A 17,246-nucleotide genomic window follows, 5' to 3' on the forward strand; every position below is an offset into this window, starting at 1 on the left:
ATTTATATTCTATACCAGCAACTTTTATGATTAATAGCGCAAACTATTGCTATCTTTTATCTACAATTGAATGTAGATCTTGGAGTTCTTTATTGAATAATGTACTTACAAGAACTTAATTGTTTCACAGTTTTGATTCATGGGTGAATATTTCCATGTTTCAGCGAAGCTTGACAATGTAAGCAAATTCTTCCACCTTAGTTTCTTAGAATCAAATTCCAAAAATACAAGATGAGTATTTTTCAATTCTACATTTACAAAAGTTTGAAATATCTCCATTCTTGTGTACATTGAGCGCAATGTGAAAAGTCAAAAGTTTTAAAGAGAATATTGTTTTGAGTTTGTTGGCATCTTTCATTACCATTATCACTGGTGGGACCTGATTTAATTGACTAGAAGTTTAGATTAAGGAATCCTAAGCTATTATCAACCTTAATATGCTTTGAATATTTTGAGAACATGACAAAAGGCATTATGCTTATGTTACGTATTTACTCCCTTATTTTTGCTGTTAGAGTTAGGAGTTCTATTCTTCTCAAACCAAATGGAGTAAAATGGAAACTTGTTGAAAGTATTAACTTGGCCACAAAAAAAAACTAAAAAAATCATAGGAGTGCTATGTGCAGCTTTCCACTAAGATAATAAGTCTTGCAAGGGATATTTTAATTTTAAGTTCTTCACAATTTGCTTTTTCTAAGTTAAAGGACTGACCAGGAGCTTCTACGCATATTTATTACTCTAATATATGTCATTTCATAGAATGATAACCAAAAAATTGAACAAACGAGAGATAGAGGATAGAACTCCCGATCCTTTGCGTTTGTTAAAATTGAAATATCTATGGTATTATTTTCTTACAGGGCACTAATAGGTTGCCTATTTCTTCGAGCCTTGAATCAAAAGAGAGAAAAATGTTTTTACTCCAGTTGTTTTCTTTGTGGTTCTTGTGAAAATTATTCTTATATGTATGTTTACCGTAACCTCATACAAACACGGTGTAAAAAAGACATCTCTAATCTCTGTGTTAACAGTTATCAAATATTAATAAAATTCCCATTTCAAATTTTCAATTAGAAAATTGCTTTAAAACTGTCATTTAAACATACATGTGGGATGACTGGTATGTTACCTAATGTCCCACCTCAGGTAAATGAGGCATCCAAAGTAGTATTTAAAGATCTTGGACTACTATTTCCATTGCTTTAAGGTTATGGTTGAACTCTTCGATTCTTTCATAATATTTATCTTGGCATCTTTCTTCAATCTCTCCAAGGGTTATTACTTAAATCTATGTATTACTAAAGTTGAGTATAAGTTAGTAGACTTCTTGACACTATGCTAGCATGAGAGTTATTGGATGTTCTTGCTAGAAGAAAAATGTTTAGTGATTCTCTTGCCCAAGATCAAGTCTTTGATACTCTTTGATTCAACTTTCTCTTTTAGATCTTTCACAAAGTTTATTGCCCATAATAGGCTCACATTCTGATCTAACACTTGGCAATTTTTGTTCACTTCTCTGGGTGGTCTGGTCATATCTTCGCTTTTATCTATCTTGTGATGTTTCATTAATGTAATGTTATGGTCATATCACTTTTCTCCTCAGCCTAAATTAAGTATGATATTATAACCTTGACCTTCGGGTACATGATGCATTCCTAAGCCAAAATATTATTGCATTTTCAGAGGTTAAATCTTCAACTTTTTATTTATTATTGGATGTACTTCTTGCTAATTCTTTCTGAATAAAATAACCTTGATCAATGTTAACATGTATTCATACTTATCAAGACTAAACATGTGGGACAACTTAACTACATGCTTTTACGTATAACTTCAGGGGTTAGTCTTCAATGAAATAAAGGGAGTTTATTCTCATGATAATCTATTGGGCCAAACTTGCCAAAAGGTACGGATGCCACACTTATTGAACGGCTTGGTTCCTCTTTGAATCAATATAGTCGTCAAACATTTGTACAAGGGCTGGCAAACTGATTAAATATTTAAATATACTTATTTCTTAGTACGTGGATAGAGTTGATTATCAATACTGAATGTTTTTATTAGGTATAACATTTTTTATTCATCGAATATAATTGATGAAATGTGCTCTGGAAATGATATTCTTAACTTTTCAATAAATTAAAACTACTCCCAGGTCCTGATTAAGAGGTGCTCACTGGAATAGTTAATATGTTATCATATATTAAGCATGTAATAATCACTGTAATTTGAATCTCACTATTTCAAATTGTATGTTTGTTTAGAATGGTGGAAATTGAAAAAATTGAAGACATTATTCATCTGAGAATTTGTTTGGTGTTCAGATTTGTGGGACATATCCATACTGTTACAAAGACAGTTGAGCTTATAGAGCAGGAATGATCAGTGGATTTCGTTGATATTAACATGGGATTCCTAATTGATATTGGAGTTAACAAGGGTGCTGGATCAACTCTTCTAACAAAACTAATGCGAATGAAAAGTGTAGTAGAAGGTGCTTCTTTAATAGTTGGGACACCAGTAACTATCAAGTTAGGGTCGACTGTTTTCCCTTTTATTTTATAACTCTTGGATATTAGCATTTCTGGGTATAGGTAACTGCCATATGATACCACATTCTCAGTCCCCATTCCAATGACAGCGTTGGAGTAATTTATTAGTGATTAAAATCTGGTTGAAGCATGTCCTTGTAAGGAGATTTATGAAGATGATTAATAGTACGACTTTTTCCTACTTTAGGTACAAATTGCTAATTTTGAGGGGAAAAATTGCATTGATTCTCTAATAGCAGATATAGGTAATTGGGGTGCAACTGTAGTAACCATACATGGCCGACCACGTCAACACCGCTATAGTAAGCTTGCTGTCTAGGATTACATCTACCAATGTGTGCGAAAGGCACCCAAGTCTTTACAAGTCCTTGGAAATGGTGATGTATTTTCTTATGTAGACTGGAACAAGCACAAAATTAAGTGTCCTGAGTTTTCTACATGTATGATTGCTCGAGGGGCCTTGGTAAAGGTTAGTGGTAAAATGTTTTCTATTGTTCTATTTCCGTTAAGTAAAATTTGTTACTGTTGCATGTTCATCCTATATGTTCCTCTGAGAATCTATCTGCACTAAACAACACTTCATAATTCTACACCCGTGGATATTTACTGAAATCAAGGAGCATAGGCATTGGGACATTACATTTGTAGAGCGGCTACATATCTTGAAGGATCATGCACGATTTGGCCTTGAACATTGGGGTTACGATTTGAAAGGTATATAGTTATGTACCTAATGTTATCCAACAATAAGAAGTTTGTCTCCTAAATCTGCCCGACATTAATTGTTGCAATCTATTGGAAGCATGCCATAAAGATGAGCTAACATGTTATATTTGCGTCCATGTTTAATCATAGAACTTAGTGTTGTAGCATTTACGTCATCATATGTTAGTTCCTTTACATCATATATGTAAGAATTTGAGAGATTACAAGTGGAATTGCTATATAAGTTCCAACCATGTGTAGATTGCTGAACTGAGCTCAATATCAGGCCTTTCTATTAGAGGTTTACTTGTCTGATATATTAAGGGAGCTTCTTGTTAGATTAAACATTTAAAATATGAGCTGTGACACTTTATTTTTTCCACCATCTATTTTATCCTTAACAGTGATCAGTTTTCCTTGTTTGCAAAGTTCTTCTACCTGAGAAGTTCTTGAAGAGAAATAATTGAAGTGTTATTTTTGTCTCTTTTTATGGGTGGGATAACTAATAGTGGGATATCTTGTTTTTCAACCAAATAATCCATGTGTTCTAATTCCTTTTCCCCCCAGAAGTTCCTCTACAGTCCTTCCATATTAAATATCTACATTCTATTATATATTCATTTTTACTTTGCTTTTGTAATTACTCTTTTTGTTTTTCATTTTCAATATTTGTAGAGATTGGACATTATTGTGGATTAACTTTGTTTTCCAAACAGTTAGTTTCTGACTATAGAATCCTATAAGTTGAACGCTAAATATAGATTGTGTTACATTATTACAGTAGCAGTCCCTTACCATCTAAGTGAACACGTCCATCTATAAGCTTCATATAGGGAATAAGGGTACACCAAAAATGCATAAAAGTCGGCTTTTAACAATGCTATGTTTACTATTTAACTACTCCTTAGTGTTCCTTTTTTTTCTTACAGGCTTACACTTTGAATATTCTTATTTGTCCGCGGCTGCTGTTCCACAGTACAAAGAAGACTAAATACTCTCACTTTGTAAATAGTATGACATGTAAATATGTCATGTAAACAATACAACTATAGACAAACATTTTTCAATCATATATGAATAATATGTGTCCATCATATAATATTTATATGTAAATAATATGTTCGGTCTATGCTGGCAAAAATATTTCAATGTTGGGCCCGTGCTAGTACGGGCCATCACTGTCTAGTGTCAATTATAAATGATTTGTTGAAACTTGGATGACTTCAATTGTTGTTCTTATAATATTCAAATTAGAAAATAAAAATTGTGTTTATAAGTTTGTAAGGCATACAAAATTAGCTTGAAAATGGCTCAAGAGTGTTTTAAAGATAGACATATAGTGACGAATTAGTTTGTCAGTAACGTGACACACAAATGATTTTCAACTACAAAATTGTTGCACTTCCTAGACAAGAAAAGTTTGTCACTAATTTATATATTTAGAGATGAAATTTTTCTTTCGTACACACATCATGTACCATTTAGTAATGTAATCACATTCGTTTAACAAGTTATACATACCTTTAGAGATGAATCATATCATCACTAACTAAATTAAAGTTAGTGGCAAATTAGATTTATCGGTAATAAGTATCCTTTTAGCGACGTTACACTATTTTTAGCTACAATATTTTATACTATTTGTGACAAATAATTTCACCATAAATACTCCACATTTGGGGATGAAATTTTATTTTGTAGTTAATAAGATTTATTTAGTGACAAAACACTAAATTGTCTTCAATTACTTTTAGCGACCCACGTTTAGAGACGAAAGATTGACGATTTTATTTTTGTCACAAAATATTTTTTAGAACAAAATATGAGTTTTATGTGAAAAAATAATTCATCAAAGATAATGAAATTTGTTGTAGTGAGAATCAGTAGTATCATAGCAAGTAAACAAATAAATTTCCATAGAATGATTATTTAAAAAAAAAAAAAAAAGGATGGAACACAGTCTATTACAAGAGAAACACAATTTTAAAGATATTCCAAAAAAGTACAATTCTTTTTGTATAAATAGACCTTCTAAGACATACATGAGGTACACACAAGCGTGTGTGTCAGTCTAAAAGCCTTTGAATATCCGAAATAATGGCGGCCACCACTAAGAGATCAGTTTTAGTAATTGGATTATTTTGTTTGGAACTTCTAATTTTCATTTCAGGTACTGAAGCTACTGAACAAGCAGTTAATATAGGAAGATGTTCTGATTATTAAGATTTTAATAAAGCTTGTATTGCAGTAAATTTTAAGCATGGTGGTTGTTTGTTTTTTAAAGGAACAAATAGTTGTTTCTGTGGACCCGTCGGTCATCAGTAGTTAATTAGTCAAAAATCTATTTTTATTGTCAATTATTAATTGGCTTATGTTGTTTCATGGATAATCTGGATTCAATTTGATAGTGTTAATTAATTCAAAGAAAAGCAGTGTACCTATAATTCGCAGCGAAAATTGATATTGCTTTCAAAAGGATCTTCCCTCAAGTCTGCTTTGAATCTCTAGGAAACAAAGCCTTTAATCACAAACTAAGTGTTGTTTCTTTTGGTGTTGTTGTTAATTTTAGGTTTCTGGCTTTTTCTCATCAATCACACTCTTTTGCGTTTTTGACAGAAGACTATCCAAATATATAGGAATTTTTGGGTGGTAACAGTTACGTAACTGTTCCCCTTTTTATTTGAAATTTGTGTTCCCCTCATTTATTTGAAATCTATTTTCCAGATAATCCAAAAACCAAAGAACCGGGTCGGTTCGGGTCGATCCACATGGGCGACCCATGACCCATGTAGAAGGCACTTTATTCAATATGTAGGCTGTAGTTAATAACGCATCTCCCCAGAAAGAGATTGGTAAATTTGCCTGCGCCATCATGGACGTTGTCATATCCAACAATATTCTATTCTTTCTTTCGGCTACACCATTTTGTTAAGGTGTATAAAGAGTAGTCAATTGTCTGATAATGCCTTTTTCAATACACAGTTCTTCAAACTGTTTTGACAAATATTCACGTCCTCTATCGGTTCTTAATGCCTTTATACTTTTGTCTAATTTATTCTCAACTTCATTCATATATCTTTTGAGGCATTCAAGTGATTCTGATTTATAAGATATCAAATAGACATAACCAAAATGCGTGAAATCATCAATGAATGTAATGAAATATGAAGCACTAGTCCTTGCCCTCATATTCATTGGACCATAGATATCATAATGCATTAATTTCAACAGAAACTCGGCTCTTTTAGCCTTTCCAAATGTTTACGTGTAATCTTTCTGACAAGTCACAAATTGGCATTTCAATTTTTGAGAAAGAACCTAGATGTCCTTTCTTTGCCAATCTATTCATTCGGTATTGCCCTATGTGACCTAATCTAGCATGCCATGTAATTATATCAACATCATTATTACTAGAATAACATGACATTGCACAACGGTCAACATAATAGTCATAAGTTGAAGGGTTGCAATCTAAAACAATAAAGCCGTCATAGCGATGTCCAAAACCATAAAGAACATTATCTAGAGTAATTCTTACACAATTACACTAAAGAAAAAATGAAAACCAACATCAAAGAGAACAGACACAAAAACTAAGTTTCATCGAATTTCTTGAGCATAGAGGACGTCATGCAACATTAAAGACCGGCCTTCATGCAAATCTACTTTCCAAGTGCCAATCCCTTTGACTTCAAGTCTTGCATTATTTCCTGCATAGATCCACATTGATCAAGGTGAAACTCGATGAAACTCCACAAATTCTTATCGATCTCAACTCACATGGTCAGTGGCTCCTGACTCTACAATCCATATAGGATAAGATTCACTTAATAAAACAGTGCTAGAAACATACGTTGCACTTAGATATGTGTTTAGAATTGCTACCTTTTTCTCCTCAGTATATTCAGAGCGAAATGCCCCAGAACTTGGCAGTTATAGCACTTCATCTTGCTCTTGTCTTTTTTCTTGAAAAAACTTTTTTCTTTCTTGGAATTTGGCTTCTTCTTTTTCTCAGATGGTCCTTCTTCGATCTCTTTATCCTTCTTATTATTTTTCCACTTCTTCTTGCGCGTGAATCCTGAAGAGTTCTTACCACTTGATTCTGCTATAAAGGCATTAGAAGTAGCTTTAGCAGCACCGAACTGCTCATCTTCAAGTTCAACATGACGTGCAACATTAGAAAAAGTTTTAATGCTATCATTGTGGGTTAAGTTGGCCTTCAGGTGTTCCCAACTATTGGAAGAGATCGGATCACTGCCTGAACCTGCTGATCATTTGAGAGAACGTGACCAACACTTTTAAGTTGAGCTATTATATTCGATATTACCCTAAGGTGTTGTTTGAAGTTCAGATCATGACATTTATTGTAAGTGTCAAATTTGATAGTCAGTTGTCTGAGGCGGGTAATAAAAGTACCCCCATATGTTCCTCGCAAGTGTGCCCAGATGGCATTGGCAGTAGGAAATTCCTCACACTCATGTATGGGTTCATCAACCACAGAACTTACAATGATTCCACGTGCAATGGAATCAACCTTTTTTCAAGCCTTATAAGCTTCAAGTTCTCTTCTGTGTTGTGCAATATTTCCCTCTTTTGGTTGACTTAAGACATGATTAATACCTTCAAGAGAATTTTGCTCTTCCAGTATATACCACATCTTAGGACTCCAACTATCGTAGTTGTCTCCATTTAGTTTTTCTCCTTTGTTCAAGTCAGCAATTATGCTTTTAGATGCCATGTCTTTTATTAAGAGACAATTACACAAGTGTGATATCAATTATGCATGCAAATTACACATTTAAGCAAATTATTTCACATAAAGGTTTCATGTTTATTGTAAAATCGAAAGGATATTTAAGAATCCAATCATCATATACGAACTAAACACTTGACCAAAATTAAAAATTAATTTCTTAATGTGTATCAGGACGATAGCTTTCAATTAAGTCATTTTAAACTCAAATAAAGGAATGAAATTTATAAAAAGAGATAAACAACTTAATTTACATATAACATAAAGTTAAGAAATAACTACATGTTAGAAGTCACAAGTCAATCTAAAGATAAAAGTCATTCCACAAATATTCTAGACGACTTATTTACACTCAAAACGGCTCGCTTGGCCAAATCTCATGGTAACATCCATTAATCTCTCGCCCCAAGGGTCACAGAAAGAATTTGCCAAAATAGCTAATGCTTCCCAATCTGAGATTTCTACATAGTTTTCTAGTTCTACACATTTCATTTCAAACAGATGTATAAAACTAGAAAAACTAATGTTAGATGATATCTTAAAGGACTTGAATTCTTTCAGTTTCTGCTCTCTTTCCCTTCGCATAGCCCTTTCATTCCATAATAGATTTTGTGTCGCTCTAGGGACACCATTTTGTATGACTCTCGACCTCGAAAACATGCCCTTCGACGACATGTTCTTTCACTTTGTCTCTTTCCTTGACATCTTGAACTCCCACTTGGAGTGATTCGAGTTTTTCCCCGTTCAGCCATTCTGAAATAGGAACCAAGAAACATTTAGAATAGTTGAACCACTCAATGTTACCTCTTATGTTATATTTTTACCGTACAAGGCAAAATCTGTTATAGAAAAAAATTATGGACTAATTAAGATAAGAGTTATATCAAGCCTAATTTATACCCTTTATTAATAAATAAAATCAAAGGCATAATGATTTTTTTTTATTTATTTACTATGCCCGAAAAAAATTAATAATTAGTTTAAAAAAAAACTTGCAGCATCACATTATAACCTTTTCTTTCATTATTATATATGTTTGTACTACAATCAGTAGTACTTGTACTACACTAGTACCATATAACAGTAAAACAACAATAAAAAAATAAAGACAACTTTTATCATCTTCTCTTAATGGTTACACCAGTGAAAAACTAGAACAAAAGAAACACCATGCTTATTCGAGTGTCATTCTCAGAGTTGGCTATAACTCTAGGCAAGTTAGAACATTGTGCCACTGATATGGACGATGTCTGATCGGATCTATAAAAATCTTTGACGCGTCTGACTGAATCAGTGGTGCGTCCTACCGAAGTTGTGGTGAAGCGTCTGACCGAAGACCAAATTTTTTTACAGGTATGTGCTAATTTGGTCAACAAATTTTTTAACATGTGAGTTCTAACTCGATCTGTATTTCTACACTTAAAATCGAGATTTTACATATAAAATTAGAGCAATTTAAATCCAAGCTCTGATACCATTGTTAATTAATTTGAAGCAAAGCAGTGTACCAGTAATTCGCAACGAAAATTGATATTGCTTCCGAAAGGATCTTCCCCCAAGTCTTTTTTGAATCTCTAGGAAACAAAACCTTTAATCCCAAACTAAGTGTTGTTTCTTTGGGTGTTGTTGTTAATGTTAGGTTTCTGGCTTTTTCTCATCAATCACACTCTCTTGGTTTTTGACAGAAGACTATCCAAATATATAAGGATTTTTGGGTGGTAACAGTTACGTAATTGTTTCCCCTTTTATTTGAAATCTGTGTTTCCTTCATTTTTTGAAATCTATTTTTCAGATAATCCAAAAACCAAAGAACCGGGTCGGGTCGGGTCAGGTCGATCCACATGGACGACCCATGACCCATAATCCAATCGATAGATTTCAGATAATCCAAGATTATTCCTATTGAATCCAGCATGATTTATTACTATTAGCAAAGTTTGTTCTTTTATGATCAAATTTTATGTTGTATCAAATCCTTATCTTCTACTACTATTTGTTCTTATTTAATCACCAGAAAAATTGTCTACACTTTGCGCGGTTATTAAAGAAGAATTAAAATATTGAAAAGTGGTTATATTAATTCTTTTTCTAGTTAAAAAGATCAATCTTTAATCAACTATCAATGTGTTCTTTTCTTATGAAAATAAGGTCCTCTTTCCAATGTCAATCCAAAACGTACATAATTTCATAATAGAATTTGTGATTAAGAATGCTCTTCACAGTCCAAGGAAACATAAATAAATTTATAAATGGATCAGATAATTAATAAAAATTTTAAAAAGATGTTTTTAAATAACATGTATTTGAGTAAACTGTTATAAATGTATTAAACTATTAATTTAAAAATTAAAATATTATTGGTTTTAAATTGATAATATAAAGTTCATATAAATGAAATATAATTTTTAAGTTCACAAAAATAAATTATTAGGAAACCACTAGTTCTTGCAAAATGACTTTTAAAATTTTCATATTGAATGCTCACTCTGAAAGGGTTCAAAAATTGTTTTTGAAATAGTAAATCTTATATAATTAATTCATGTCAAAAACTTTGGTGTAATTTAGGTAGAGATAGTTTTGGAGAGGTAAACTTATTTTCTATATTTAGAATAGGAGTGTTAATGAATAAAGAAATGGAGAAAAAAAAAACTAAGAAACATGAAAGAGTATAGAGAAGGTAAAGTGAATACTCGTATATTTTTTGATATATGCATTTATTTACGTAAATAAATAGAATTGAAATTAAAGGATACAAAATTCTTATTGCTCTTGAAATTGATCACTCCTGGACTATGGTTTCATCAATCTAAAGGTCAAACAACCCTTTTAGTTTGGCGCATATATTTGACGGAATAGATGAGAATCTTAGTTACACACAAATATTATCAAAAATGAAAAAGAACACCCAAAAGCTTAATTGAATATTACAATTTTCAAAATTGACATTAATCATTTTCTAGACATATGAAAATTTTACACTTTGATTCATTTTCATAGAAAATGCAAAATTATTAGTTAAAACTTCTTTTAAAATAAGAAATGCACGTCATTATTTTAAACTTATTTTAACTTAGTTCTTAATTTTTCTTGGGGAATAGCACATAAGCAACAAATATATTTAAAAAAACAACAAAATCCTAAAACACGTCATTGCATTTTAAAATAGTAAACAAAAATCATAAATATTCTTTTTGATCTTTAAATTCTAATTGATTGATAAATACAGCTGACATTATTTCTTTAAATCTTCTTTAATAAGAATGTAAAGTAAAAAATAAAAATAAGAAATTTTGATCCTTTTAATTTATGTGAACGTAAATAAATAAAAATGTAAAAATAATTATAATGATTAATTCGTTGGGAAAGCTTTTATCAAATAAAAGTTTTTCTAATATTTGATGAAGATCTAAGGAATATGAACCAGCTCTTTTTCTTTAAAGTAAGTATATATTAAATTTTAAAATTAAAATAGATAAATTACCTAATAAACAACGCCATCTATAGCTTTCCTACTCCAAATAAAAAAGGTCCAAGAAATGTACCTAAAAATAAAAAAGAAATAGGGGATAAAAAAGCAAGTATACAAAGGATAATTCCTAAATTAATGAGAGGAAGATTAAAAGAATGTTGATAAAGAGACAAACCCAATAAAAGTAAAAGGTACCAATACACACAATGGTTAGAAACAAAAGAGTTAAAAAAAAAAAAAATAGATGAAAGAATCAATCTTGTAAATCTATAAAATCATAGCTAGATAAGAAAATTGAACCTTTGTCATTCATTTAAATTTAACAACACACATAATTCATATCATAGTCACAAACGGATTAATCTTTCTTAACCAAAGAGACTTTATAGTTTAATATGACATATAACAAAAAGATGGGAAAAAGGGGAAGCAGAAGAGAATTTATTTTTTTTCACCTTAAGAGCTTTAAGGTAAAAATTTCAGATATAGTCTCCTTAGAGTATATATAACTAACTTTTTAGTCTAAATTTCATATTTACAATTCATAGACAAAATAAATGATAGTTTTATGTATATATATATAAAGAAAAAAATGAAAAGTCCATAACAACAAAAAGAGATAAAAAAGGAAATTTCAATGTAATAAATATCCTGAATCTTCTCCAATTTTTCATTTATTTCTCTGATATAACAGATCAATAAATATGAATTTATGTGTTAATTACTCCCTCAGAAGTTGATAATTTTTTTTAAATTGTGATCTACATGAGAAAGTTGGTAATTCGTGCATACAAAATTCTGGTAATTTTATGCAATAAAAATTGATTCAGTTTTAACATAATGAAAATCAATTTTATTATTGGTTTAAATTAGATTTTCGAAATTGAATGCTCAATATAAACTTCAAAAACTTTCAAATTGTCAATTTTGTAATTACTATTATTTTTGTATACAATAACTTCAATTGTAATTTTATGTTTCAATTTTCGGATTCAATTTTTATTTTCGTAATTTTGAAAAAAAATTTCATAGAAGTTGTTAAAAGGTTATAATCCTTGTTGGTGTTAGTTTTTTTTTTTTTTTTTTCTAAATCCCATTTGTAGTTGTAATTTGTGTGATATATTCATTCATTACTCTGTTGCATATTTCATAATATACAATTGATGGTCTTTTAATATTTTTTTATGTATATCTATTAATAGTAGATTTGAATTTTTTTATATCTGTTAACATAAGTGTATAATTGTATTTGTATATCTGTTTTAAATAAGGATGGCAATGGGGCAGGGCGGGTGCGGGGCAGGGCGGGTTTTAAGCTATACGAGGCGGTGCGGGTTTTAAGCTATGCGGTGCAGTACGGTGTGGTTGTGTGCCGGGTTAAAGTACTTTTTTTTTAAATGGTGCGGTGCGGGTTGCGGGTATATGCAGGTTTAAATTAAAAAAGCTAAAAATTAGTACTATTCTCGTAAATATACCTAAAATTATATGTATTCTTTACTTAAATTTTTATGATACTTAAAACGACGTGTACAAGATTACAAATAAATAATTTTATAATTTTTTTAATATCTCTATTCATTTTAATAAAAATATGATATTCAATCATTACTTGTACACGTGATACTTTTTGAGAATTTCTTAGTGAAAAGTGATATAATAGAAATTAATTATTATTTCCTAGTTGTAGATTTGAAAATATTATGATTTTTAATGGAGCTAAAAAATTTAAAAAAAAAATAAAAATAAAAACAAAAACATGGGGTGGTGCGGTGTGGTACGGGTATGCGCGGGTATGAGTGTGAGACAGGTTTATGCGGGTTTAAAGGTGACGCGGTGCGGTGCGGTGCGGTTTTAAAACTTGCGGGTTTAGAAAAAACCCGCACCGCATCGCACCATTGCCATCCCTAGTTTTAAAGGTTACAAAGATTTTTTTCATTATTTGTATATCTATTGTTAGTATATCTGTATATTAGTTTACATAAATTTGATATTTGTATATATGTTGTTTGTATATCTATATAAACATATATGCAAATGAAGTATACATATATTCAAATCAAAACTGTTGTTTATTATTTGTATAGCTGTTGTTTGTATATTTGTATATACAAATTTGAATGTTGTTTGTAAATGATATTGCAAATAAAAAATACATATATTCAGATCAAAATTATTATTTATTATTTATATATCTGCTGTTTGTATATCTGTATATACAAATTTGAATGTTGTTTGTAAACGAAATATACATGCAAACGAAATATACATATTTGTATATCTGTATATACATATATGCAAACGAAATAAACATATATATATATATATATATATATATATATATATATATATATATATTTTTTTTTTACTATTTGTATATTTGTTGTTTGTATATCTGTATATACAAATTTGAATGTTTTACATAATAACAAATTTGAATGTATATGCATATATGCACTCTAAAACTGTATACATCTACATATGCATTATTCTTCAAAATGTATATGCGAAAGTTAACTGTATATACATATATGTAAATTGTATATACATATATCAAAAATACAAACTATATATACATACATACACTCTAACTCTATATACATATGCATGTATTATTCTACAAAAAAACAGTATACATATCTACATATATTGAAACAAAAATGTATATTGACCAACAATTCTGTTTCATGAGAATATATACAAAAAGACCTCGTAATCATTATCAACTTCATTGCTCCCCCTTTTAGATCTAGATACCTTAAAATATTTTTTTCCTTTCCGCCTTGCTAGAAGATGCAAAATTCATTTTTTTTTTTGATAAATCATCCATAAAAAAAATGGGGAAGTGACTTACATAATATATAAAAATTTATATTATAAAATAAAAATCCGCAAAAACGAAAAAGTTATAAAAACGGGGGAGTGCTCCCCCTTTTCTATTTTTTTTTTTATAAAATATATGAACAACGAAGAAATTTAACGACTAACTAACATAATATATAAAAATTAAAAATATTAAATCAAATGTCAATAAATATCCTAAACTGATTTTCTGCGGTGAAAAATTCGTAAAAATGATTTATCACGGAGAAATCAAGGATTATATTTTGTGATATTAGAGTGACTGAGAGAGAGAAATAAGGAGAAAAAAGTTTAAGAAGATGTCTTGAATAATCATGTATTATGATGTTGCCAATGTTGTCGTTTCTTTAATTTTAAATCAAAGATATTAGAGTGATTTTGAGAGAAAATTAAGAAAAAAATAGTTGAAGAAGATATCATCAAAAATCTTGTGTTTTGATATTCCATTGTGGCATTTTTTTGAGTCAATAGGATAGAGAGAGAATAGAAAGAAAATACCAAAAATAAATATATGAGAGAGAAAATTGATATAAACAAATCTTAATATATTTGTATAAAGGGCCCACAAAAAAAACTAACTTTTAACTACAAAATGACAATGAATTGTAATTTTTTAAAACATGAACCATATCATGAATTGTAATTTTTTAAAATATGAACCATATTATATGTAATTAATATAGTATTTTGTCTATATAATTTGTCCAATATTCATCTACCAAACTTCAAAGCTATCCAAAACACAAACTCATTAAATTTAGTCAATAGAAAAGAAATGTCGCCATAAAATAATAAATTAAAGGTATTAATAATTGCCATCAAGTTGTAAAATATAATATAATCTCTTAGGGAAAAAGAATACCTATCATTGATCTTCATTTGTTCTATGATCGTAAGAATTTCAGTTTTCTCATAATCAAACTATCACTCATATGGATCTACATCTTCAGCTTCATCATTTGCATATTTCTAATTCATTTGAATCCATAATTATTTTTGGCACAAGGTATATATATAGAGAGAGATACACATATATATAAGGAAATGTTAGATTTTAACCTATAATTTAATAGTATATAATAAATATAATCCTAAAAATATAAGATTCGGACCCACTAAGCATGTATTTGAATACACCTCTGATGTTAAAGGACTCCCGACATGTTCGAAAAAATGTGTAATTTCTTCGGTCTTTCTTCAGATACAAAACATGATTTTTCTGTCACGTGTGGAGTGCCCCCAGGCTTCTAACAGGAAATACTTCAACGTAAAAGTAAATTTTCGTTCCACATGTTTCTGCAGCAAACCTAGACGCATGCTTGATTGAACCTTAATCCACGAATTCTAATTGATACACAATATAATACTGGTGAGATTTTCATGGTTCTGCTACTATAGCAATGGATGCTAATACATATTCTAACGGTAGGTAATTAAGAGTCGTTCTTGGTACATTAAGCTCACCGACGTCGGCTGATCTTTTATTGCAAAGGTTTAAGAGTTAAACATGACTTAATTATGCATGATTTTTATATCATTTGTTTTTTGTGGCCTTTCAAAGTAATTTAGTTATTACATTATGGATGGAAAAATATAAAAAGAATAAAAAAGAAGAGAAGAATGTCACATCAGTATTTTTATAACTCTCCTCTCTCTATATATATATGTGTATATATATATATATGTATGTATACTAGTTTAATCACACGTGCCTCCTGCATGTAATGTTTGATCATTTAAAATTAAATTATTTATCAATTACGGATATTTTAATGAAGTGTAAAAGTTTAAATTACTTTCAAAGATTCCTCACACTTTAATATAATAATATAAACATAACCATATATTTTAGTGTAAGCATATAGATATATTTTACCACCAGAAGTTCTAAGTGGTTGATGGATCATCACTTTTGCGTTTGACATGCAGTACCTCTTTCCATGCTGCCAAAGACTAAGGGAGACGCATCAATTTGAACCATATTTGTTGTACGGTTATTTTTTTCTATATTTAAAATCTTTCCTTATTTTTAAATTCAAGGTATACTTATTTTTTATATATATATTTAAAATCTTTTCATGTTTTTAAAGTTAAATCTTTACAAAATCATTGATTATATTCTTACCTACTTAAAAATTTTAAAATTTTGATAATTCTTAAATTTTTTTTATTCTAACGATTTTATATTTATTTCTTGATTATTCAAATCTTCTTAAAATTAAATTTAGTAGATTTAGATTTTTTAAACTAATGAAAAAAGTATTTATTGTCATTAATTCTTATGACTTCTTCTATTATGTTTTCCATTCGTTTGTTTACGGTTCTCTACTTTGAGCCGGGGGTCTATCAGAAATAGCCTCTCTACTTCCTCAGAGATAGCGGTATGGATTGTGTACATCTTACCCTCCCCAGACCCCACTCTTGTGGGAATACACTGGGTATGTTGTTGTCGTTGTTGTTGTTGTAATTCTTGTGACTTCTAATAAGAAAAAAGTTTTACCATAGATATGTTTAATGAATTTTCAACTCTTAAATATTAGAAAAAATAGTGAAAAGACGATTTTGTCGAAAGTAAAGACTTTTAATGAAAGATAAAAAGTTCAAATGACATTTCTAAGGCCCTTCACACTTTTAATATATTATAGATTATAGATATGGTAGTGTAATCAAGAATATTAAGCTTAGAAATTAAAATGGGGTTATAACGTTTTGAATCTCTCCCGTGTTTTCTCGATTGTATTTGTCACGCAAAACTTGTCTAGAGCGCTTTTACTTTCTTTTATGATTTGTGGGTTGTTATGTTGAAGCAACATTTACTTTATATACACAAAAAAATAGTAGCTATGAATTTTCTTGTCATATTTTTTAAAAATAAGTATGTCTGCAACTTGTTGACTAAGATTTTATC

The sequence above is a fragment of the Capsicum annuum genome, chromosome 11, assembly GCF_002878395.1.
Source record: "Capsicum annuum cultivar UCD-10X-F1 chromosome 11, UCD10Xv1.1, whole genome shotgun sequence".
NCBI lineage: Eukaryota > Viridiplantae > Streptophyta > Magnoliopsida > Solanales > Solanaceae > Capsicum > Capsicum annuum.